Genomic DNA, 27,559 nt, shown 5'->3' on the forward strand with positions numbered 1-27,559 from the left:
GCTAACCTAACTACCTCTTGTCACCAGTCTGTAATGGTTGTTCCTTTATGAAGAGTTGTTAACTCACAACTCCATTCAAAAGTCTGAGAACTTAATTGAATTGTCCGCTAAATTCTGAACTCCTCTAGAACTGTCCTAAAGTGAAGAGAAGTCACCACCAAAAACCAGAAGGTTCAATGTTCCAAGCAGGCACTCTAAAATCACAGTCTCAGTGATTATACGAACATCTCTAGTGGGTTGTGTGTTCCTTCTAACCTCATTTTACTTTGTTAGTGTGCACTAAAATTTCTCTTTTGTCTTTGCAGGTTTCAGGGCATGCCGTCATCACGTCTTGTAGTGCAGGATTTGACTCCAGGATTCAATGAGACACATTGTTATATGGTGCGCGGTTCGGCTGCAGAGTGGCGCAGCTGTGCAGTACAAGACTCAGTTGCAGGGTGGAGTCATCCAACGATGCACAGGTGCAGCTAAGTGGAAAGAGGATTGCAGACCTTGAGTGTCGTACCCAAATGTCCGGAAACCAAGCACCAGTTTGAAGAAGGGGAGTGGTATCTATACCCACTTCTTTAAGGTGGCCGACAGTCACATGTTCATGCTCGAAATCCCACAAGACTTTGAGCGTGAATACAGAAGAGACCTTGAGAATTTTGGAAGAATTCGGGGGGCAATGCAGGGTCTGCTCAAGGGTTTTAAAAACATAGGTGAGCCCAAATGAAGGACTTTATAGGGAACCAAAGCAATGAGAAAAAACAAACTAATAATATCAAGGGAGGAACGGGGGCACAAAAAGAGATGACTGAATCAGGCTGATTTGCAAAGGGCACAGATTGCACAGGTTAGGTCTTGACCAGTGGTAACAAAAACATAATTATTAAAACATTTACTTTTTTTGCAAGGATGTGGTGTCAACATTTAGGCGGGCCATATTACTTTTTTTGTGGCATAGGCTTTCAATAAATAAAATATTACACTACCTTGCCAAGGCTAGACCAAATTGGTTTGCCGACTCTTGACACTGTTTGATGTCAGGATTGTTGGTTGGCTACCCTATGAGGTATGATTCTTGGGCTAGGATTGGGTCTGACCTGGTTGTGTTGATTAATAACTTTGCACAAGATAAGGCCCACACAAGTTGTGTCTTTGGGGCATAGGTCTCCATCTCTATAAGAGGTTGAAGTATTCTGCTATGGCCTTTCTTCCCTCCACTTTAGTGTGTAGGGACAAGCTATCCAATGCACTCCCTGACATGGCTGTACTTGTGGGTTTGTCTGGGCAAGGACTAGGGTGGGTTTGTACTGATGTGGTTGTTGTGCTCCCTTGGCCTTCTGTTGGGCAGTTCCCCTAACAATACAATAGAAGGCAATACAACTTCTGTCCAGAGCACTTTGATCTAGTGCTTTGAGATTTGGTCCATGGTTTTCCCCATTTTATTTTTTTCAATTATGGTTGTATTCAACCGCTTTGCTGCATGGGGTCTATATGTGATTTTCTTGCTACATCTTCTGGTCCCCCTTATGAGCCTGAGGATTTCAGGGTGAATTATATATTTGTTTTGCTGCTGCAGAATGTGAGTTCTCCTTTCATTTAGATTCTTTGGTTCTTCTAGATCTTCTATAGGTACAAAATCTTCACACCCTTTTGGGCTTCTGTGCTGTGGGCCCTGCATTCTTTAGTGCCTTTTGTGCCTTTTCCTCCCTCTCCATCCCGGTAGAATGTTTTTTTGTTGTGAGATGTTTTTATCTGCCCAGGTGGTTGTTTCGCCTTTTGCAGGAAGCTTGTGATTGGTTGTGCTTTCTTCTGCTTGCTTCCTCCGTCATTTTTTAGCATAGGGGGTAAATGGAAGCTGTCTTGTGTTCTCCTTGTTGGGCCTGTTTCTTTTTTTAGGCATGAGGGAATTGGACTCTGCTAGGAGAACTCCCACTTTCTTCCTCGTGGGCTGACTGGCTCTGTGCTCCCTTAAGGGTTTTGTGGTATGGGTTTACCCCCAACTCTGCAAGAAATGACTCAGCTTTCTTGTGTGGCCGTACCTGTCTTTCAGTGCCCTTTTTTGAGATGATCATAAACAGACTCCCCTTTTTGGATATCTTTTTGTACCAGTTCAGACCATTCTTGAGGCTTTGTTTTACCTGAGGTCTTTCCTTTCTCCTTTTGAACTGGGGAATCTTCTTGATGGGGCATCTGGTGGAGGGTTGCTTCATGTGTTGTTGTGCTTTGTGCCCTATGTTTACACCTACTGCTCCTGAAGTACTAATAGTGGTATTTTCTATGGTTGTCCTTTCCCTTGCCAGTTATTTGCTGCAGATGACATCCCATGATACACCAGTTATGTACTTCTTAGTGGGATCCATAACATGTGGACCTTTGATGTACACTTTTTAGTGTTGGGATTTTTTTGCCCCTCCACCTATGTTGGTGTGGGTTCTTGCTGTGAGCTCCTCCTGTACTTCTTGAATGGCATGGGGCTTTGAGGTTCAGTGTGCACTGCAGCTCTGGGGTTTGGTTAGCCCTGGACATGTTTTACCTGCTGATGCATGCCTTTTTGTTGGTATGTGCCCTTGGCCCATGCTCTTCTTTGGTGTGAGGTCTCTGCAGCAGCTCCTCCCTGTACTAATTGTTGGGAACGGAGCTGGGCTTGGGCCAGCAACTGACTTTGGCTTCCTCAGCTCCCCATTTGCCTCGTGGGGGCAGTCCTTGTAGATATCAACTTTATTTGGTGCCCTAAGCCTCTGGGCACACTGCTTGTTTCTTCTGTTGTTTAAGCTTCCTGTGCTTGTCGATTTGCATTAGTCAGGGGCATGGGGCTATGTTGGCTTTCAGACTTCAGTCTCTTCTCTTTAGTGGTTGATCTTTGCCTGTTCTAGTAAAATGCAAAGGTGGGCAATTGGTACAGGCTGTGCCTAATTTGGCATACACTCACCATCTAAAGAATGGGATTAGATGATGAGGCCTTAACACTTTGATTGTTTACAGCAATCTCATTACTCTAATTCTTCTTTCTTGTCCACCTCTTTTTCATCCTCCCAACTGGGTGTCAATCTTTTATCATGAAGTATACAAAAAGTGATGGATGGAATGCTTGAATTAATCTCAGCCACTGGTAATTACTCGGGCCGAATCCCAGTCCATCGTTACTTTTCACACCATGCCACCTTAGTTTGGACCCAGCTATGTGGAAATCAGTCTTGGCACTGCTTCAATGGGAACAGTCCAGCCGAACTGCCAAGCCAGGTTCTCCCTGAGCCAGAATTCAAGAAGCCTAGGACAGGTTTCACCCTAGGTAGGGCTCATCAGCCAGGTATAGTTTGATTCTAGTGACACAGTGTGCACGGGAGCCACGTCTGGTATACCAGTCCCATTCAGAGTGACATACTAAAGTATACAAAAAGGTGTGGATGGAATGCTTGAATTGATCTTAGCCAGAGGTAATTTCTTGAGGCTGCATCCCAGTCTGTTGTAATTTTGCTCACCTTTTATTGTGGTCGGTTCTTGGGCTGCTTTGGTAGTCTATTTGTAGGATTCTGGGGAGAGGGTGGGTTGTATACAGAAAGACTCAAAGGAAGGAGGTGTTTAAAGTTTTTATTTAATTAATGTATGTAGACAGCCGTGCCCTTGTTCCCACATTGTGGAAACACCCTGTGATGTAAGCACTGCAGCAAGGAAAAATACATCTGAGCAATGAGGTTACTTGTATGTAATAAAAGCATTATTCATACATATCCACCACATACTCTGTTAGACGTCAGTGGAACCTTGAATAAAGGGCCTCACCCTCATAATGTCTATGTTCCCCTTTTATGTACACCTTTTATTCTGTGACCAAAGGGTAGACTCCTAGTGAGCAGGGACACTGGCTTCTTTTAATGCCAGGAGGGTCTCAAACGCACCTCTAAGGAAGAACAAATAATTTTCTTAACGACATAAAAATGATTTTTTTCTGCAACAGATAATCCGTGAGGGCACTGTGAGAAACCCCAAAATACTGCAATATGTGTTCACTTCAGAACTGTATGTAAATTTTATGGGTTTTATGCCAATAGATTTGAAAAAATTACGGAGTGACTCCATTTATTTTTAAACTATACTATTTATTTGTTTTACATTTTAATATAGCGTGACTCAAACCAGAGTGACTGTGCTTTGGAAGTAAAACAACAATAAAGGACAAGACCCTTCCTTACAATCAAGCTGAAGAAACATTAACACAATTAGATGATAAAAAAAAAGTTGGTCAAGAGGGAGCACAGTAGAAAAACAGATGAGAACAGAAGGGAGTGACTTAAACAATGTAGAAGAGTTGAAAGGCAGGTTATAAGAGTAGAAAAAGGGGGAGAGTGATGGGAGGCCTGGAGGATAGAGGGGAGTGAGCAGGATAGCACAGAAGTGATAGACAGGAGACAAACAGGAGAGGATAGAGCATGGGCCAACAATTAAGTGGACAGGTAGCAGGTATGGTGAGGGGTAGGTATCAGCCTCTCTAGCTTGTCTCTATACCCGGCTGCCTCTCTAGCTTGTTTGTATATGGGGCTGACATTAAAACATTTTCTGGCCTACTTCACAATCCACACCTATCAAATATCCTAAAATCAAAATCATATCAAAAGTGTCAAAATAGGAAATTAAGGCTTGTTGCGTATTCCCATGAAAAATGGTCTTCATAACACATCTGAAATGATCCAAATATGATGTGCACTATTCCCCTCCATGACAGGTGTACCTCAGTGTCAGGCTCTCCTCCGGGGTTTCACGTTAGCAGTGAACTGTCTTATTTCACCTTGTGATTTGCTACCAGTGGTGTAATTCAGGGAGGTTCAGGGGTTTCCAAACCAAATTTCTCCAACCCAAAAACCAGTGGGCGGAGGGGTGAGATGATCAAGGTTTGCGATGGACTGTTTCTGTGAGGAACAATGTCATTACTGACTTGCATTAGGTGAGCCTCTGACTAGAGTGGCCCAGTGTGTGAAAAACTATGGTTTGGAATGCTACACCAAATTATTGCCACTGGTTCGACTATTTGCAAGAATTCATTCCTTCACGTTTTTGGTGTTTGATTGCTAGGAGTATGTCTGAAAACCTGAGACAGGTGCAGCTTTCCAAGCCTACTACTATCAATGTTTGTGAATTCCAAAAAGTAGTAAATCCGCACCCATTCAAGGAGTACTTCTATAGATGCAGATCGACTATGTTTTGGTAAACCAGTCACGAGATATATATATATATATATATATATATATATATATATATATATATATATATATATATATATTTTTGTTTTTTATAATTTTCTGCTACAAAAATGAATAAGTTAAAGGCTCTTAATGAAATGAGAATAAGGAGAAAAACTGACACAGACATAGCAAGCCCCAACTACCAAGCCAAGAATGCATTTGGAGGGTATCACACCCGAAACAGCCTGCTGACATTACACCCCTGTCCTTCCCACCTGGGCATGGTATTTCTCCCTGGGAACTTATGACTATGGTCATGCACAACACAATTACCTGTAGTCCCAACCCTGAGATCACTTATTTTGAATGCACTTTCACTGTACTTACTCTTCTTCATCCCTGCTACGCAAAGCCTTGATAGCAAAGTTGTCCAATTGGTGCATGTAGTCAGGGCTCCATGTTTCCAGTCCTTGCCTTTCACAAATCATTTTATTAAGTGACTGGTGGCCCCATGTACTAAACCAGAGGTGCAACTAGATGGGGGCAAGTAAATTAATAGGGCAAGACAAGCCAGTGCAAAGGGTCTGGCTTGGCCCTAATGGTCTGTGTACAAGACAAGCCATGAAAATCTTTGGCATGTATACGGCGAAACAAACATAATGTAAAAATATGATACTGTTTCTTCAAAATTCAAAAAAAAAAATGTCTTTAACATGTAGAAGCACTTCACCTTAGTACATCAGATTATATCACTGTATAGACAGACATTTATTAAAAGTGATAGTTTTTAAACATGTACTTAGAAACTTAAATTGCTCTTCCCCACAACAATGTCATTAGAGAACTAAGAGGTTAGTATGTAGGCATGTAAACCCTAAATGTGGCCTAGATTCTTATTATAGATGGAATAACATTATAGTCTTTTAAATTCAACATATAGAGTGCTTGTACAGTGCACGTCCTTAACTCAAGTATTTAAGAGTGTTCTCTCATGTGATAATAAAGAAAAAGGAAGCTCTGTGAAATACAATGTTTGCCTACAACCACACAATTTAGACAAGTGGGGACACCAGTATTGATTCCAGGTTCTCTGGGTTCATATTTTGAAATTCAGCCACCCAATGTATATCTCTGTTGATCTCTCTCTCTCCTGTTTTACATCAAAAGACATTGAATTGTGTTTTAGGGCCTGTTTTAGAACTCGTGGACGGGTTACTCTATCAAAACAGTGACGGATATCCAGTCCACTGAAATCTAAATTCCATAGGACATAATGGGATTTAGATTTCAGCAGACGGTATATCTGTCGCCGTTATGACTGAGTAGCCCGCCCGCTGAGTTCTAAGTCAGGTCCTTGGGCTTCACACATCAGAATAATCGACAATGACAGACTGCACTTGACTCAGGGCCTGCAGACCCAACTGCAAAGCCAAGAACGCATTTATTTGGATGAAGGGTCGCACCCCCAACAACCCTCTGATGCTACACCCCTGTTAGCTACACATCATTCCTCTAATTTCTTCTGTGCAGTGCCAGCTTCTTCCTGTTTCTACACACCAGTCCCCCTGTTCCTCTACTAACTTCTGTAACTCATAAAACCTGAACTCCCCCCACTTAACTTTAAACTTGTGAACATTACTAAATGCAACTTCCCGTGGAAATAACCTTAATACCTGCTCTCTTTCTGTGTAGAATTTGTTGAACTCCTCTCTTAGGGCCTGGTTTCCCTTTGTAAATTCCACTGACCTTCTGTAAAGACCCCTCCAACCTTTTGGGCATTAGCCACCAGACACAATGGGTATCCCTGACATTTTTTCCTACCCCTCCCCCCAACCCCAGACTCCCCCTATACTACCCACTTAAGAGTCCGTGACACAAAATCCCTAATCTCCAGTAGGTAGACCTGTATGCCAATCTCTATAGGTACAGCATGAAAGCATGAAAGAATGCTGCCCTATCATAACGCAGGTCTGTATGCACTATACAACCAATATTCCGTTCCCTACAAAAACGCCTAATTTCCCTGTTGAGTTTCTATGAACTCTATCAATGACCGCTGGCTTGTAAGCACCTCTTCAAACTCTCCTAGGTACGAATTCCATCCACATTGAAAAGCAACCTGATCACTGACCGTTAATCTCCAACAAATCACGTTTCATAAGTTTCACCACTGCCAAACTGAATAAACTGAGCAGCACTAAACCGCTCTGTAATGGGTCAGCACTAACAAGTTTTGTTATTTATATCCAAGCTGGGAGTAGATGTCAAAAGGGAAGGGACTCCAAATACATTTCAAAATCCCTACCCCCACTTCTAATAATCACATTGTGGATCCTTTTACACGTTAGTAAGGCCTGCCTGACCAGAATAGTATGTTTAGCATCATGTATTTGATTGCATTTTTAAAACAATAACATAATTTATTTGGAATGTTTAAATAAGGTTAGACATGTTTAAACATTGCCAACTTAATAGACAAAGTGTGACAAATATGGAGGGGCCCCAATTCTTTTTTTTCCCACGGGGGGTGAAAGCGTCATTAAAAAGTTTGAAAACCAATGCCCTGGATGAATGATCAATATATATGGGCATTAAGCTTCCCGGGTCAATTTATTCAAAAACTGCAAAAATTCCTTCCATTTCATGCCCCCTTTTCCATGCCAGGAAACCATACTGGATGCTTTGTCTAACCCCAAATTAGCTACATTCGATGTCCTAGCTTCTTGCGCTGCCTGTCTGACAAATGAGAGTCCCACCATCCACACATTTAATTTTGCCGATAAAGGACACTGCACTGAACCTACAAAAGAAAAAGCTGTTATTGCCCTATATTGCATTCCAAATTTCAAAATAAAACATCCCCCTCATTACACCGTACGTAATTCTGAAAGCACTCTGAAGACCACCTTCGTAGCTGCTTTATGCCCTCCCAGGACCACCCTCGCCACCTTGCCTCCGTAGCTGCCCTGATTCTACAGGAATGAGCTCCAAAATCCTATCCTGGAATTCCAAGGAATGTCAAGGATTTCTGTAAAATCTGTAACAACTGAAAGGCTGAGACTAACCTGCCATTCATGTGCCTAAAGACCAAACCCGCCTTCTATAACTTCAGCCCTTCCAATCATAATCCCCACTGTAGAGGGCAAACTTCTTTATCTTCCTGTACTGGCAATAAGACATGCACCCCTCGCGCTCTATGATCTGTCCTGGAACAACACAAAAAGACAGAGACCCCATGTGGCTGCAGCGACACATCCTCCCATAACAAGCTCTTTCCCTTTTTGGTGCCCAACATTTCTAATATCCTAGAAGCCCTGAAAAACATCCACACTCTTAATGATGCATAAATAACATTCTCCTCCAATGAATGACAAATCTGAGGTAGTTTTGTCACGTCTCTCCATAGCAAGTTCAGTGTCAGCGACCTCCTTGACTGATTTAAATGGCCGTGCTCCCTTGTCCAGCCCTCCAGTATGTGTCCACCCATCTCTCCCGCTGATGGTGCATAGCCCGACAATAGTTTGCCCATAAAAGCTACACCCGCTAATTTACCTGCTGTGGTTACCCGTGACTGCCCTTTCTCAATAAGACTTAGAATAAATTGAACCAAATCTTCAACCCTATCCCTTCCTGTCAACCGCTCCATCCAAGCCTGTTTATAAGCTTTCCTTGTGGACATTGCCAATGAATCTACCACCAGCTGCAGCATCTTTTCTCGCCACATTCCAAAACTGTTGTGGTTTACAGGTCCATTGCCCTTCGGCCTCTGTGGCAAGCCAATGAAACCTCTCCCACTGTGAACGAGTCAAAGCATCCGCAATGTGATTGTCCACACCGGTAACATGTTGCACTTTGAACATTATTCATACCGCAGACATGCTAGGACAAGCACTCGCCACAACTTAAGCACCTGTGGATCTCTTGCTGAGTGCCTATTAACAACCTGTACCACTGACATATTGTCCACAAGAAACAAAACTCTTTTATGTTGCAGTAAGTGACTTCACAAATATAATACCACCACTAGAGGAAAGAGCTCCAAAGAGGCAATGCTGCATCCTTCTCCCTTCTACCCTTGGTGGCCACTCCTCCGCACACCATCTTCCTTTCCAGTAAATGGCAAATCCAAATCCGCCAGAGGCGTCTAAAAATATTTCATTTCCAACAGCGTACAAATAGAATGAATCTCGAAATACGCACAACATGTGCAAATCTTCCCAAACACCCGCCGATAGTCTTAGGTGATGATGAGGTAAGGAAAGTCCTGACAGGTCCAGTCCCAGTCACCTGCAAAATGTTTGTCCAGCCCTGTCCATCCTACAAGCAAACTTCAAGTGGCCCAAAAGAACTTGCACTTTCCTGACCGTGACCTTCTGTCTAGCCAACATATTGTCCAACAACAACTGCATTGCTACTTTCGTGTCAATTGGGAAGCGGGCTTCCATTCTCACTGAGTCCAGCTCAATCACTAAAAAAGAAATCGATGTGGTGGGACCCACTGTCTTTTCCTGTGCCAGAGGCACCCTTACATCCTTCATAAACTCCTGGAAGCTATCGACCAAATTCTGGCACCCAGGTGAACTGGAAGACGTGACAAAGAAAATGTCATCCAAATAATGTGTTACCTGTTCGTGACCGGTACTGTGTGTGAAGAGCCATTCCAAAAATGAGCTAAAACGCTCAAAAAGTAAACACATTATGGCACACCCCATAGGTAAAGCCTTGTCAACATACCATAGTCCCTCAAATTGTATGTCCAACAACTGAAAGTCATCTGGGTGAACAGGTGATAACTGAAATGCCGACTTGGTATCACACTTTGCCTTAAGGGCACATTGTCCCGCTTGTTCCACCAATGCCATGGCTACGTCCACTGAAGAGTAGGATACTGAAGAAATCTCCCCTGCAATGAAATTGTTCACTGACCCCCCTTTAGGCCACGAAAGGTGTTGTATCAACCAATACTGTCCCTGTTCCTTCTTCAGTACCACTCAGATGGGAGAGATAATCAAGTTCTCCATCAGCCAATCCTGAAATGGTCCTGGCATCCTACCTTCAGCCACTTCTTTTGCCAATTTTTCCTCTCACCATATGTGGATGTGTCTTTGCAGATTTAAGATTCTCAGCCCAACACCTCTGCCTTGGCCCCTCATATCCCAACTTAAATCCCTGTGTGAAACCCTCAGCTAACTGAGCAGCATCACCCTTTTTAGGGTATAACCACAACCAATAAAGTAGCCAGTGCACGCTAACTGGTATATGAGCTCTTTTCCCAAGTCCCTTGTCTTCCCTTCCCTTTCTAAAGTTCCCCTGAGATCCACATTGCCACCCTTGTGTAGCTGCTTGCTGTTGCCCCCTGCCATTGTACTGACCTGATTGCCCCCTTGTGCTCCTCCCTGGTTACTGTAGCACTGTACCAAAGCATGCCGTTCTCCGCACATTGAGCACTCATGGTGGAACTTACAATGCTCCCTTGTGCAGAGTCTCTTATTAAAGTCCTAGAACACTCCCAGTGACACACTCTGATTTTTGGTTGCTGACCCCACCCCTCCCCGGGTGGGGCATGCTTGAAAAGGCTTGTACTGTATTGGCAGACCGCTGGCCATAAATATAACCTTGCACACTTTGCCGGACCCATAGTCTGTTGCCATATGTCGGTGTCTATTTCCCCCCATTTTGCTTGTGGATCCGCTGCCATTCGTGCTCTGACCTCCTCATCATACTGAGCCTATGCATTACCACTGAAAGAGAGCTGAGCCTTTCTAATCACATCTATATATTTTTCGCAATGCACACTTACATAGATTAGGAAAGCCAATGTCTAGTTTTCAGTGGTTACTGGCACCCATGAGCATTTTGCCAGCTCATATTCCTCCTCCTTCAACTCTTCCTTTGCCCGCAGCTCCCTGTGTAACAGTTTTAGGATCTCCACATACTCACCTTTCCAAATCTTTTCTTTAGTGGTGAGCATCAAATGTGCTCCCAAGGGTATTGTAACTCCCATGTATGTAAGTTTTTTAATCTTTAACTGCTTGCTTTCCTTTCCACCCCCTACCTTGTCATTGGCCCCTTCTTCTTTTCCTGCCTCCTCTATCCTCTGTCCCTCCATGCTTTCCCCTCATCCGTCCTGAACTGTAACTCTGTATTCTTTACCTGTGGAGTCTCACCACTTTGTCCTCCTTCTTCAGGCCCCAATACCGCATCCTTAACTTATTTGCCTTTCATTAGACGTAGCTCATCCATGCTCCCACCATATCCAACTTCCATGCCTTTTTTCTCCCAATTCTGACCATATTTTTGCTTACCTGGTGTTTAGGTCGGCACCCGCACGAAAGCCCACTGCCTTGCCAGTGTCCGCAATGCCTTCCTCTCCTTGGTCCCCCGAAGCTGCCTTGACTTGTCCTACAAAACATTACTGTGAGAACCGTTAGCTGCCCACCTAACTCCCCACTCCCACACATACCTCTGACCATCCTCCCTCTCACTCTCAACTTCTACTATTTCCCCCTCCGCTGGACTCTCGTCATTATAATCTAAATCCATGTCCTCCACCCAGCTCACTTTGGCCACCGCTCAACCACCAGATACCACTTTGGGCACTTCACGGCTCCATTTTGGTTCTTGCAACCTTGCGCCACTTGTACTGGCTACACCGTAGCAACCCCATGTACATACAGGGAGTAATTATCCATTGTGCTTGAGGGGCCGTACCATACCCACTTGCACTGCTGTGCCTTGTTTGTGACTCCTGACTCACAGCTCTGGCAGAACATACTTGTTCACGCTCCGCTAGTCCCCCCTGCGAGGCCGTTGCCAACCTATGCAGGGTGCTCACCGATGTGTCCCACGATGCTGCCCGACTGGCTGCTGCGTGCCAAGCCGAATCTTCCCCTCAGGTTGTTGTGCCGAACAATGCTCTCCCGATTCCGCAACTCCCGCCTTGTACAAAACCTGGTGAGACCATTGTACAGCCTTCTCCACCTCTGGCCTGGTGAAAGAAATGCATGCCCCTCCCTCTTCACTCTCCCCCAAGCACCTGCTCCCAGGCCCTGTCGCTTTTACTCTTCGAATATAGATGCTTGGGAGGCCACCTACTGCCTGACATCATATCCCCGCCCTCTTCATCATCGCTCCATAGAAGCTCGCCACTTGCGCCACTATGGAAGTACTGGGCCTATTTCCCAACTCTTCCCTGCCGCCACCCAAGTGATAACCTGCCCCTTCCCATGCCCCTGCTCCTCCCTAAAACCAAGTGGACACCATATCCTTCCCAGAACATTCCAAATGGCTCTTCTTTCCGTGAGTCACCACACTCTTTCCACCTTATGCTATCCCTTGATTGTCCCCCCCTTCCCTATCTGCATCCCCTTTATTTTGCATATCAGCAGTTATTTCCTGTGTGCCAGATCCTGCCATAGCATTATTTGGTACCTTTTTCTTTAAACAGAGACCTATGGGAGGAGCAGGCTCACTTTGTGGTGAAGTGTATATATTTGTTTCCAGCTGCTCCTCCCACGCATCTTCAGCCTTGCTGCCTACAACACAGCCCGATTTGCCACTCACTCCCGGTGGCACTTCCTCAGCCCCCTTTTGACCCCTCTCACTCGCTTCATCCTTTCAGTCCACCATTGCCGAAGACTCCGTCCCACTCCCAACGCTGTTTATACCCTGGAGCCTTTCCCCTGCCTCAGCCCGTCTTCCCTTTGGCTTTGGCTGCACAGCACACACACGAGCAGCCTCTGCCACCTTCCTGGACCTCCTGCACCTCCTTGCAAGTGCTGGAAGGCGAGCAAGCGAAGACCACCGCCGCCACTCCATTCGAGTTGCATCTCGCTGGCCAAAATTGCGTGCCTCCTCTGACCAGTAGATCAAGGCGGCTGGCCTCTGCCCGCAATCTCATGGTCTCCTTAACGTTTTTGTCTTCGGGCACCATTCAACTATGTAGCATGCACCACAGAATATGGTAAGCTGTTATAAAGACCACCAAAGGCACAGAGAGCAACTGTAATTTTAATTTCCTAACCAGCTAGGGCTACGATACAACAAATAAAAATTAATCCCCTGACTAACTGGAAGGCTGCCACTGTGAACCTCACCTACAAATGGTAGCTAGCCCACTTAACATGGCCGCTTATAAACTCTTTGGGCTACATTATTTAATGGATGTAGCCCAATCACAGCCCAGTCATCTAGACTGCGCTACCTCCCCTCATTACCCCAAAAGGACAGACCACCTGACGGGCGGCTGTCCCCCGAAGCCCTAATCGGGTGGCAAGCTATTGATAAGGTACTAAAACAGCATTTCTTTCAAAGCAATCACACGATGTACTGAAGTGCATTTTGCTTTGGTAGTCCATTTCTTCTTGCTTTGTTTTACATTATTTCTTTTTCAATCATCATAATTTTAAATCATCCATATGCTCTCACCTAGCCATACCCATCCCTCTTCAGCCACACATCATCAGTGCATTTTACCATCCACTCATGCACATCGGTAGCCTCACTGGGCTTCCCCATCGCCCTTCTCCAAATACCACAGATCACCTTCCAGCACCTAGGCACACCATATCTTCCATCTGTTCCTCATATTGTCTACCCCACTCGTGCACTCTGCACTCCATCCTCCACTGCCATCCACCCTTGCTATCTTCACACACTCTGCTCCCTCTCTTATGAACCCACATTATTCATGCATGCCAGGGGGGCCCCCAGCACAGCGCCTGAATGAGTCTGGGGGGGGGCCATGTTCTTTGCGGGGGAGGGCTCCTGTTTTATTATGCCACTGATAGACGCTCCCAATCATGCGCACTCGCTTAGTCCCTTCATGCAACCATCGACTACCTCCAATCAGTGCACTACCCAGGCCCAGTTCTAGCGGGTGGGCCAGGCCAACCTAAACATGACCTTTGGCCCTCCCAGTAACACCAAAAGAGGCCACAGAGAAAACACCTGGTAAGTGCTTCCTCCATGTCGGCAAATGTGATTTTTTTGTTTACTTTATCAGTCAGGGGGTCAATGAGAAATATCAAGAATACATTTTATAGTACATTGTTTTGACAATAGCTGTTTTACCTGTGTACCACCTTTAGAGGAGTTTCCCTATTTTTCAACTGTCTGAGACAAAACTCTAGGCATGCCTGTGAAAAGAAAACAGCCTGGTGGCCACCTTAGTTCATGTCTGAGGCAAGCTGCAGTGAGGAGGTGTGTGTGTTGGGGAAGAGGAGACAGGGGTCTACCTGTCAATGATGCGGCAGGTGCAGTGGCACCAGAGCCCAGGTTGTAGGCTTCCTCCAGAATTGACAAAAATTGCTCACACATTGGCCCACCCAGACGCACCCTTGGCCCATCCAGACATAAATTCCTGGCACTATCAACCCCAAATCTTCCCCACTGGTACACCTCATCGTACATCCGCCCCACCTGCTCACCCATCTCTTCGCCGTCTCTTTCCCCATCTATTCGCGCTGTCCCTCCACACCTCTACCCACCTTTACTCATGCCCCCACCCCACCAGAGAGCCTCACTAGCCACCCGTCAGCGCACGTGTCGATGCACCTCCTCCCGCTCGTTGCACACTCGGTATGTCACCAGAGGCGAGATTTTTAAAATACCGTAGGTAGGAAATGCGGGCCTCGATGGCATTCCATCACTCGTCGATGATTAAACTGCGAGCTCACCTCTGGCGCGGCCTTCGGAGCTCTGGTGACGACAGCCACTTTAGCAAGGCCCAGAGAAAACTGCCCATTCTGGCGGGCACTACTGCTTTCCGAAGCCCATAAACGGCCGTGGGGACGTTACCTGATACTTTAGACGGAGCGGACAGTGACTTAATGGCGCTGAGCCTTGTCAGTCAGAGTTCTGATGTAACTCTCGAGCCTGTCAGTGTGGGTGTGGGCTTCGCGCTGTTTATCACTTAAACCCGTCTCCAGCATTGTGAAATGTGGACATCTCGGTATGACGACAGATACTATTCAACTCGCCCTCATGTGAAGCTGCTCCACACCCAACCTTAAATTCATCTCCACCCATAGGCCCGGAGGGATCCAGCTACCTGATAACCCCTAGTCAATAAGCCGCTCAGCTCCATTCATTTCAGTAGGTCACCCTCTGAAAACATCTGACATTACCCTACTTGGAGACCCGATTCCTTGAGATGTAATGAAGCAATGATAGGGTGACCATCTAACTCCAGGTCTTTATGGGCACCCACTTCAGGCCGGAACCTGTCGCCTATAGATTGTTATTTTCAAGTGCGTTCGTCCACTCAGCTCAATTCAATTAAAACAAGATTACAATACTCAGAATGCATTCGTTTGGCCCATGTAATTCAAGAACTGAAAACAGTCTCCACAATGGCCAGGAGGGAGGTGGTTAACGCCCCCCCACCCTAAAAAAAAAAAAAAAAAAAAAACGCTACCATATAGGATGGAGAACAGCAAAACAAATCACATAGGCAAGAGTTTGACATTTTCCAAATAAAGTAGCAGAATTGGTAACATGTAGCGATTGGCATCTAACTTGGAATTCCATTTGTTTCATTATTATATCACCATCCTGTATTTCTGGTCCACCCATTACATCCCGGCCCTATATGTCAGAGATGTGTCGGTTAGCTGGTGACGTAGCTCAATGACTTCAGTGCCTGTCTCACAGATATTATGCAATTTACAGGTTTAATGAGAGGTGTGCGAGATTAGTGTAATTGATTTTTGTGTAATTACATGAAATTCTGGGGAAGTTATTTGAAGTTACATGTACTTACTTCACATTCAATGCAACATAAGCATTTCACACTACAAACGTAGCACAAAAATACAAGAGTCTGTGTTGTTCCAATGTGCTTGTGCTAACGTTTTGCCAAAAGTAGCGTTCAGTTATGCTTCCAGGCGCACTAGCATAATAACCGGAATTTAGCATAACAACCGTACCGTGAAATTACGTGAGTTTAACCCAGTGTAGCAGAAAATTAATCAAGTCAGGTACGAAAGTCTCCCCCTTCATTCTTCTGAAGCCGATAACTGAGCATTCAGTTCACTGATTTTAACACTTTAGCTGCGCGTAAACATAATTCACTCTGCTTTGTCCGCTTTGTGAACCCAGTTTATTAATCTTCACTAGCAAAGACATCAGGAAGATGAAAGGCTGAGCCGATCCGCCTGAACTGGATGCTATGACCACTCGACAAAGTAGCTATGTCAGTTCTAGGAAGTTATTTCTGTTTTCCATTATTTAAGCGAGAGCGCGCATTGTGGAAGGAATCCTTTAAAGTAAAGTCGCTCTTCATTCAAGTTTTCAAATGTTCCGGGTTTCCCCTCATGGGGCTCACACTGCCTGATGCACTCGCATCCTTTCGTGGATACGTTCAGACAAATGAATCATGAAATCACACACTCAGTAGTGAAGTGTCAGACGGTGTGTCACCAACTCTCCGCTTCTCACTTTTTTCTGTGTCTCAGTTTGGAGGGGTGGCGGGGGGAGGGCATGGGAACCGGACATGTGGGCATGGCTTTGAAGGAGGGACAAGTAAGGGTAGATGTAAGACCCCTACAGCAACCACCAGCGGGCTGGCTCTGTCTCGAAGTTCCCAATTACACCACTTAAAGGAACTGCACACTGCACGACGCATCCAGTGGGAAGCACAGCTTCCGTTACAAATACGTTTTTATCGCGTAAGGAGAGCGATTATGGTGGGTTAAAAGGGGGGGGGGGGGGGGGCCTCCAACACTGCGTGTCTCCTCTACTTGCACTGCCAATCCCCGTCTCAGTCACCCTTCTTTCTGTTAAACAAGGTACTTTTCTGATGTGCCTGTTCTGGCTCAAAGAAAAACTCTATGCACTGTAACTAAACACACAGCCTTATTACTTCAGCAAACTCCAGTACTGTAGGATCAGGGGATGGCGCTTTCATAGTTTCTTTCACATGCGGGGTGTGGCTCTTTCAAAGGACAAAGCAAACGTCCAGGGACAGCATATAACACCAATCTGAAAGTGGTCCTCATTTTCTGCTAAAGGAAACTAATGTAGCGGGATATAGAACTATCCGTCCAAGATCACACTTCCGAGTAGGAAAGCCGGGTATGTCAAAACTGAGGCTCCTTGGCCTCGGCGCAAGTTGGCCATTAAACCACACAACCTCCAGGTGTGCACCAGCCCGGTCTGTGGGACGGCAGGAGCCTGGGCAGGTATGCGTGTCCCCTTCTGTGCAGGGCAGCCACGGACTCAGCGCAACTCTCCCTCCCCCGTACTCCTCCCCGCCCTCCCCATCCCAGTCCAGCGGCAGCATCTCAGCTGCAGGCGCACAGAGCCCCAGCGGAGAGCGCTTGTAACTGCTAGTGGCGGAGCCCTGCACTCTGCTGGACAACCCCCCACAGTCCCACCGACAGCCCTCTGTCCGGAGCGCGTAGCCTGTCAGCTGGGTCCTCCTATTGGAACCCGAAGAGAGGGCCCCGCAGCGGCAGCAGGGGCTCAGCCACACGCCCAGATGCGCCCCCCACCCGCAGACAGGGCACTGCCATGGGAGCAGAGGTCATGACAGCCGGGCAGGCTCTGCACAGAGAACCCCTGTGTGGGCTTGTGGCTCCCAGCCCCGGGATGGCTGTGGGCTGCGCAATCAGAAATCACCACTTTTCGGTGTGCTGAAGATGTGCTGGCCAAAGTTGCACCTATTCTTATTTTTCTTTTTTGCATGATCCCTGTCTTTGCCCGCTGCGGTGGCTGCTGCGAGCTCCAGCCGGCCGACGGCCGTGGAAGGAGGAAGCAGGCTGCGCTTTGTTGTGGAGCCCTGGTTACCTGGTAAGTGGACGCGACAGAGACGCAGCTCTGGCAGGAGAGGGGGAAGAAATGTGTTCTGCAAATACTCTCTTAAACAGATACACAAGCATATTAACGTTCACAAAAGATGCTGAAGGTTTTTAAACTGCCCTTAATGCCAAGTGGACGCGCGTGCTCATGCGACACGTAAGTCAGCCAGAAAACCGGTGAAAACTTTAGGGGTCTTTCTAAATATACCCATAAATCAAAACAACTCATTAAGTGATACAGTGCCACCACGGTGGCAGTTACAACAGACCGTACTCGGGGAAACTAAAGCTTTAATAATAACAGTTTTTAGATGTGACCCTTTACAAGTTGAAAAGTAGTTTTAGATATTTTATAGCAAGCCTTTCATTTGATAGCGGGATGCAAGCATGCCCAATCACTTTTTTGTAAAGGCTCGAGCTTCTTAAGGGCCCTGTGTTGTCACGCGCCCCTTAAGGGAACACTTCACGTGCACTCTTTCTTGGAAGTTAGTCCGGAGGTCTGGAAAAGATGAGTGGAAGAACTCTCTGAGGCTTTGCTAGTAACAACTTGGCGGTTTTTAGCTCAAACTTACTCACTTCATGGACGCTGCCCCTCTGGAGGCGCCTCGCTCATTATTCCTGGAAACGGTGTACCACCACTTAAAAACATGACACAGGGGAGAAAACAGAGGTAGCCAAAGAAACATTTGGACAATATTTCATATAATACTCTCAGATGTACAAGAAGAAATAAAACCACCCCTTTTTATAGTGCCTGAAAAAGATTACAAACAACGCATATTCAGTGAATTTCTAATTATTACCATTTGATGCCTACTGTCTTGATGCAACAAAGACACAGTGTAAAAAATAGAATTTCAGATATTTTGGCCATATTATATAATTCCAAGCCTCAGACTGTTGCCTCCTGTCTTGACATAAAGGCCTTTTTTATACTGTACACGGTTCATCGTTTAGACTGGGAAGATGGTATCCGAATATGAAGATGGGATCCGGTGACAGGCTACTGACAAGGTGCCCCCAGACAGCGTTTCTTCGCTGGTGAACACAAGACGTGCCCCAGTGCATTTTGGTCTTGGTAGACCACCTCTCTCTATCTTGTTTTACATGCTTTCTTTTTAAATGATCAATTTCTACCACTCCCCACATTCTGCCCTAATTTGCAAGTGTAGCTCACACTACAAAATAGTTCCACCTAATGAACAATGCAGGTCCGGACCTACATTTATCGCTGAATGTAGGTTTTGGCATTTTAAAAACATCATACTTATTCTTACTCACACACCCAGGCTGGGCGACAAAATATCTATGAAGTGTCACCAATTCTGCTGATATTGACTCCAAAAAACAATAATTATTTATCCGAATGTCCATAAACATTCATCAAATTTTAATCATTTCAATGCAAGGGAAGTGAACTGTAGGGGAAATGCAAATAGATGTGCCTGTTATTATTTTAAGAATAGAAAAACCTCTGAGCCTGCCTTACACGTGGAAATTGGTTTTGTTGAGGGCATGCTATGCTCCTGTTTTAATGTGTTCTGCTGTTACTGTATTCTTCTATCACATTAATTTGCTAAACCTTAAAACCAGTGGCGCAGTACCTGTGCCATGGGTCGCAATGCAAACACGGCAGATTGGTCTTACATCCCCTGGTTTGGTAGTTAAAAAAATACATAATTGGAGAGCAACGGGACCCTCACACTTCGGGGCAGCAGTGCGACCGCACCTGCAGAACTACTTGATAGCTAACCCTCTGCTTAAAACAGACTCCTCGTCATTAATGATTAAGCTAAGATATCAACACCGCTGGGATACAGCTTGACGGTGCCATTAGTAAAGTTTGCCTTCAGTTGCAATAAGAACGGCACAAAGAGGTTTGGGCTTAACTCTGGAGCCGCAGTTGTGAAGTTTCAGGATTGAATATAGGACAGTGCCTAGGCTTTGCGACCACGGTCAGTTACAGCTAGGGCACTCAGTCGAAGCTCAGGGACACACCTGTGCTAGAAGTCGGACCTAGAGATCCCGGGCCCTGACAAAGATGGAGCACTTAGTCTGAGCTCAGCGGAGACACATTTGCTCAGTACACCTAGTCTGAGCTCAGCAGACACATCTGTAGTAGGGACACTCGGTTTGAGCTCAGCGGACACACCTGTGCTAGAGTTCCTAGCCAGAGAGGGAGCCTTTAAACTTAAGAGGGAGGTGAGGGTGGCATGCGGACTCCTAGACTTCTGAGAAATAAGCATCCCCACTCCTGCAAACTTCGAAGTATACCGAGGTCACAATGCGCAATAATAGTGAAAGCAACAAAGCAGGCATTACAACAAAGTTTACCTTTTACTCCCATGATTAGGCGTAGTGTTTCCCTAATAGGGGGTTGAGGGGGTGGGGGGTTTGGGAGGGTGTAGTGTTGGTATCAGTCAGGTGATGGTGACTGAGGGCCAGACTCGGAACTAATACCGGCTCTGGCAAAAATAGATCAAATCAGTGTCACACTGGACTATGCGATGGAGCGCAGCGTGCAAGTCTGAGCCCCATCCACTGGCCTATTAAAACACACATTTTCAGACAGAGCACTTTAAAGGCTGGCTCGTCATGTCAGCCCATCAAGCCCTACAACAGCCCCATAGCTTACAGCTCATTGGGGAAATGTCAGGATACTCAAAGGGCAGTTTGGCCCTGGTAGTAAGCAAGTCTTTTCCTTTGCATGCCCCAAAGGGAGCCCCTGCATCTGCTTGGGTTGGGCCATGCCTTACAGAGAATACTCTCTGGTTAATATGTTAAACAATGTCAAGAGGGGAGTTCTAGACACTCCACCCCCTTGACCCTGCATACGACCATAACTTACTCTTGTGGAATCTAATCTGGTCTGCATGCGACGTCTTGCTCTACCTAACAGAGAGATAACCACAAAATGGAAGGGTTTCATCGCTTTTTCTGGAGGTAAGTTTTGAGGCACAGTTGTCACAACAATGGCATACAAATATGAGTTTCCTCATAACGTTTCACAGGGTGAACAGTGGTGCTATCAGACTGTTGTTATAAGAGCTGAAACTAGCGATCCTGGATGTGATACATTTCCTCTTCCACCCCATCACTCACACACATACACCAGTTGAGTGCAGTCATTGCTAGTTTACATTTAGAAAGTTTATAATTCTGATTTGGGCACCCCTCGTCTGAAACTGTTACCCACATATGGCTTATTAACTGGAGGGCAGTGTGCTTCAAAAGTTGGTATGTCATATCTCACGCAAAGGAAACTCAAAATGCTCTTTGTTTCAGGCAGTGCAGTCACTGAACTTGTTGGTGTCAACTGGGGTCTGGGAGGGTGGTTTGAAACTTAGGTATGTCCTCGTCCCAAGGTGCTGTCAGTGCAGGCCCCATTCTCAAAACTGTGGTGTGACTGTTGCTTCACTACTCCTTGTATGGGCTACCTTCTGACCAGCCGCCCACAGAAAATCTTTCTTACACTTTGGTTAACTAAGGTAGGGCCTGGTTAGTCTGCTACTCTGGCGTTTTACCGCGGAATGTAGACAACGTGGGCTGCTTTCGAAGCAGGAGGGGTTGCCATCACCCAACTAAGCCACCAAAGGCCCATTCCAGTTTGCTAAAAGTGCGGTTCGAAAAACAAGCGTTTGGTACGTTTGATAAGGAAAGTACTACATTTGTTTGTATGATGGACGTGTAATGCTCGTTTTAATATTTCTGGGATGGTTTGTTTACTATAAATAAGAAAAGTAACAATCCAAGACAGCGCTTTGTGGAGGGGCATGTTATGACAGTTAGTTTCTAAGTAATTTAGTACGCTACTACACATTCACTTTTAAGCACAGCTGTGCATACGGTTCAGTGGTAGCTTCTGAAAAGTGCCAGCTTAGTAAGTGCAGGTGATTACAGCCCGCCAATCTTAAATTATCTATACGGATTTAAAACAATTCATACCACTGTGCTCCTAAGCAGACACCTGTGTTGTATACTCTACGGTTTCTGTTTCTACTTTTGCACCGTCTGCGTGTCGCTCACGTTTCTGTATGCTTAGCATGTAAGTAAACAGCATGAATGTTATATATTATTAGCTGTAATATATGGGGAAACACACGAGTTAATTTAAATTAATATTTCGGCTACGTCCTTGTAGTTCATCGGTCTAGTAAGTGGACCCTAAGTTTCTACGCAACGAATGACAAATTTAACAACAATGTTTTTAACGTGTGCAAATACATCATCCAAAAATAAACATGTGGCAGATGCAATGTGCCCGGTTGTTTACAAACCTTTACTCTCACCTTATCTTCCGAGTTCATCAGTGAAATCAACAGGGCCTAATTACGGCCACTTCCGGTGCACGTGAGGTCACCCCCAGGCCAGTCTCACTCGCAGCGCGGCACTGAACGTGACCTCTGGGCGCATGTACGCTGCCCCTATACGTCAGGGCAGAGAGACCACAGGCAAACACGAAGCCCACCGCCCCTGCGGGAACGCGTTATTCTCACGGCTACGATGGGTCTGCGACGCACGAGTGCGATATTTTGTGCACATTCCGTCGTTAGTGCAAGCTGGCCGTTGCCTTGGTGGGTGGCAGGGTAGAGGTGTTTGGTTATAACAGCGCGGGGCCACCCAGGTGTGTTTCTTTACATATTAGTGAAAATACCTGCAACTTGTAATGAGAAGCTGCGAAAAGGAATACTTGAATGTACACACCTCACAGTATCCGCTTGAATCAATTGGCGGTGCACAACCCGCAGTAGAGGCATCGGAGGTTTCGATACAGTTACGACCAGTTCTTGAAATGGAAAAATGAAAGTGCCGGTACTCTGTGCCAGAGTACCTTGTTGTTTCCGAGAAGTGCCGGTACTCTCCAATTAAAAGTATTACGCTTTTCTTGAGCTGCCCCAGTACTCCCTCTCAAAATAAAAAAGTGCCGATACTTAGTACCGGACAGTACCGGCCCATTTAAAGCACTGGTTACGACTCTCACAATGTCTGCTTTAAGAACATGTTCTCAGTTTGGGAATAACGGTTTATTGAAGGACAAAGAGTCATCGTTGTAACTGAGGCCTGAAGCTGCGAGTGGTTCTATCCAGTTCTATACAACGGACTTGTTCAATTTTCTATATACACGTTAGTAACGAGAAGTAACAACAATAGAACCATTTATCAATAATGTAAATCGTCACATAATTCACAGTAACAGACACCGCTTGGAGCAAGTTCTAGTTGTTTCGTGTAAGCCAGAGTTACGACAAACTGCACTATCTCACGTATTAATTCCCATAGGTCTTCCCTTTCGCAGGTACGTTTGCAGGCGCTTACTTTTCAAAAGCAGTGGCATTTGCGTTGAAAACTAAAACTGAGTCCACCAGTTAAACCTATCCTATTTATTTTTAAACATATTTGCGGGGTCTTCACTATTTCTTTTTAAATAGTTAGTGGGTGGGAGGGAGGGGGCTGTCAGTTGAATCTGCATTGTACCGCGTCTCTCCATATGACATTTCAGAAATGGAATAAATACATGACATCTCTCTCTATATCTGATCAATAGTTACTTTAAACAGCAAAGTAACAAGAAGACTGAAACAGTTGTATACCCATAAGTGGGGAAAAATAAAAATCCAATTAAAGAATATTCATGTTAGCAATCTAAACTAAAAAATGTATTATATAATCTAATATGCGATGGAATATAACAAATTATAATAGTTGCTCTGGGTTTCATATTGCTCAATTCTTTGAAATATTTTGTGTGATAATCCTGCTTTGAGTACCATCAGTAATTTTTTTAAAAACACAAACTGATTCTAATTAAATACATTAATTGACGATCTCTTCATCAAATTTCTTCTTTCAGTCGGAAAAGCAACAATCATCAAATACCTGGGTATTAGATGGACCCTGTGGTAATGGCGTGGACTGGCCTCCTTTCTTTAAGGGTGTACCGTAGTGTGTCCTAAAATAGACATTAAGCAGGATTCCTTCCCCAATTCAAGTTTTTGACTCAATAAAAAAAAAAAAAATTTGTATGAGACTGAATAGTTAGATTTGGTGTTGGGTCGTTTTTATAAAAAATGTATTTTACAAACTCAAATCAAATTCTTGTTTAGTAGTAATGTGTTATACTTTACTCTGATGCTATTAGTTACAGAAGTTTTGGCCTGGCAAATAGAAAAACACAGGAAATGTCGTTTATCAAAGAGTATGATATTTTGTATTTCCACAAATAAATAAAATAAATCTAATTTTTAAGTCAAATATCTTTATTTCAGCAATATGCTATAAAAGAGCAGATAAAACCAAATCTGTTTTAGCTCTCCATCTTTGGCTGAATTCTTGTTCAGCTAGCCAATACTTGTCTGAATACGAAGGCTTTACCACTACTACTTGATTTCCAGCGCTTTCCCTTAAGATGTAGCATGTGCAGAGTGAATACGAGCGATTCTTATTATATGATGGGTTAAGGTTGACAGGTGCATGCACCCTCCTGTATAACCACAAGAAATGCCTCAAATGTTAGCTCATCACTCAGCAAAGCTTCTACTCTCATTGTGGCCATCGGGGACCTCCAATACATATGAACAGTTGTCAGATTAAAAAAAACCTTAGGGGCATCTCCACTTAACCCACCCCCAAAAAAAACTACAGCTGTTAAGTTCTGACTAGGAGAGGCCTTTGATACTTTCTGTTTTTTTTTATTGCATTAAGTTTGCCTGTCAGAATTATGAATACCTTAGAATGAGGAGGGAATCTCAGAGTGCCAAAATATCAAAGTATGAAGCATTGCTAATGCCTGGGCCCCTTTACTCAAAATTTCACACACAACCATGAGTTCAATGGCCCAAGGCCAACTCAAAGATCGTGTGCTCTCCCTCGACATGACCATATAGCTGCATTACATATACACTGTCAGGAAAAGCTCTACCTACCATACTTGGTTGTCAGGGTTGCATGGTGTGTTTTTATGTACTTTTAGTTGCAGATTCGGATGACAGATTACATCAAGCGTCAACAATTGATATTTATTAAGACTCTAATTTCGACTCTAATTAAATACAGTCCATTTACAATAAAATGGACTGGCCTCGTTGCCTTAAGGGTGTAACAAAGCTTGTTGAAGGAGAATTATTGAACTGTACCAAAGTTTCTTCAAAAAGATTTATGAACTCTAGAGAACAGCCTAAATAAAAGAGCACATTTACTGCATTGTATCTTTGCATTTTTTAACATTATTGCTCCTTGGTATGGTTTATCAAAAATGTGACCTATTCCTAGCCAGCACTGTTAATGGGCCTCTGCACTCAATACACATCTAGGCCTCTAATGTACATTTACTATAGAAGTACCTTTCAGCACTAACGTAGAGGAGGGAGAGGCTACGTCAGAAATTCCTATTTGTTTGTATGGGTGTTCAGAGAGGCTGTTTGGCCAATTCCTTGTTTGCTTGTATAATGTCTGCATTTTTTTAGATCCCCACGTGTACCTACCAACACGGGTCAGTCTCAGACCAGCAACAGACTGACTGACTCCACCAGAAATGTAATATTACACAGGAGTTACTGTCTAAGGCGAGGGCCTGCGTACTCAGCACCTTGGAAGTGTGACTTCATCAATTATGGTTATGATTTAAGGGGGGCAAGCATGAAGTTTCTGTTCTTTGCCTGAGACTCATGTTAAAGTATGGGCATGGACTAACACCCTTGCTTATCTTTTTGCGAACTAACATTGAATTGCTGGATCCCGATCTCAGTACATATTCAGACATCTAGGAAGCTGTAAAATCAGTGTTGCAACTCCTGCTGAAGATGTTAAAATAAATTCTGCTTTATGTTACAGATTACTTCTGTGGACTTATCATTGTGGCAGTGGTCTACATTTGTGTCGGTTATATTACTGCCCTTTATGCTGGTTTACCTGTTTACCAGAGCAGTTGCCTATGGAAGATGCTGACTGATTCATTAAAGACAGAGATTGGTTGAATATTTACAAATCTTAAGAATTCAAAAACATCCCCAAGAATATTGCTCTCATCCTGTGCCTCGGTATTCTTGGAAACATTCTTTTAATTCTCGATTACATCCTTGCAAAAGTGACAATGCACGTGTAATCGTACTCAGCATACAGCTGTGCATACAAAAATGGCTTAGTGTCAATTTTAGTCCACTTTAATTTTTTAATGTTTTTTTCTCTTGAGGGAAAATATTTTTTCCCTCTAGAGAAATCTTTGTCTTATACATCCTCAAATTTGCAGGGTGTTCCCTTCCCGCCCACCAAGTAGATTTAATTCTGTCCTGGACTGGAGTAACTTTCGAATGGGTAGGAATGAGTGGAGGATAATTTGTGAATTCGCACAAACTCATGTTTGTGGGTTTGCACAAAATTAAAAAAACACCCACACCCTGAAAGTTCTGCTACCAATGTATGAAAGAAGATTTAATTGTGTGACAGATTACATTTTACTTGAGCAACGCTTGGGTATTATTATCACAAATGAGTAAATCCCTTTACCTCTGCAATTGACAGTGAATTTGCAGTAGTAAGTCAGTGAGGTTGCTGGCATAAATTCAAATTGTAGGTGAAAACCTCACCCATTATGTGGTAGGGCAATTTGTTACAGGTGCATTTAAATGAGGCCCACTGATACCTTTTATTTGACCATCCCGTGGTTTCCTGTGCAGGCTGGAATTGATTAATTCTGTTGCCTGTTACACAGAGGCCTCTATGGACCGACTCAACAATATTTTTACCAAAAATATCAAATGCTACTTCCCAGCGCAACTTTTGCTATGAATATTCAGTAAATTGCCACCTTCTCAAACTTTATTAAGAGTTACGGGATTCTTGTATAAACTCCCACAGGCATGGAACAACCTACCACAGACAATCATACAACAAGAAAACATATTACATTTCAATAAAAACTTTCAAATGCCTAACATTTTAACTTGGTTTCTTGCCTTTATCTGGCGTGTACTTTACTTTTTACAGCTAGAGTTTTTTGGTGAAGTTGGATAAATTGTTTATTTGCTTTTATGTTTGGTTTTGATTATTGCAGTTGTATTAAAAGCAGTTTTGTATATACGTGCCAGATGTCTTACATTTAAACTTTCGGTTTATCAGAATCAACTGACATTGTGTCAGAATAGCTTTAGAATTTTTCATTAATTTAAATACATAGTAAGTAACTTGTAATGATAAATCCTTGTGTAAAAATGTACTTACCTTTATTAAAGTTTTTCCTCAGATTTTTTAAATCTGCCATCACAATTTCAAAGTATATAATGTGAATCAGATTTAATGTTACTTATTTAACCATGGTGATAATTCATGCGGCCTCTGCTTTAAAACAAACTTTAGCTATCAAATATATATCCAGTATAATTAATAAAATAAAAATATCTCCTTTTTTCTCAAGTTTACAATAGTGCTCGCATGGTGCAACACAGGCCCTAAAAGAGTGATTTAAGTACTATCTTTTTGTTATGTGCTTTGAATTGCCAAACATTCCATTTAAGGAGATTCCCACTGAGGCACCAAAATTGCGAAGTTTAGGACATTGAGGGAACTGGTGAAAATTACCTACTAACGCATTTGCAAAAG

At 44.2% G+C, this 27,559-nt stretch overlaps 1 protein-coding gene across 1 annotated transcript in view; it reads left to right on the plus strand.

The window, feature by feature from the left end:
* Positions 1-17,482: 17,482 nt before the first annotated feature.
* Positions 17,483-27,559, plus strand: part of GLIS3 (GLIS family zinc finger 3) — an 868,281-nt gene continuing 858,204 nt past the window's right edge. Inside the window, exon 1 of the mRNA XM_069228373.1 lies at positions 17,483-17,957. The gene's annotated coding sequence lies outside the window, so the exon portion shown is untranslated. The remainder of the gene's footprint in view (positions 17,958-27,559) is intronic.

The sequence above is a fragment of the Pleurodeles waltl genome, chromosome 1_1 (genome assembly GCF_031143425.1).
Source record: "Pleurodeles waltl isolate 20211129_DDA chromosome 1_1, aPleWal1.hap1.20221129, whole genome shotgun sequence".
In the NCBI taxonomy this organism is placed as follows: domain Eukaryota; kingdom Metazoa; phylum Chordata; class Amphibia; order Caudata; family Salamandridae; genus Pleurodeles; species Pleurodeles waltl.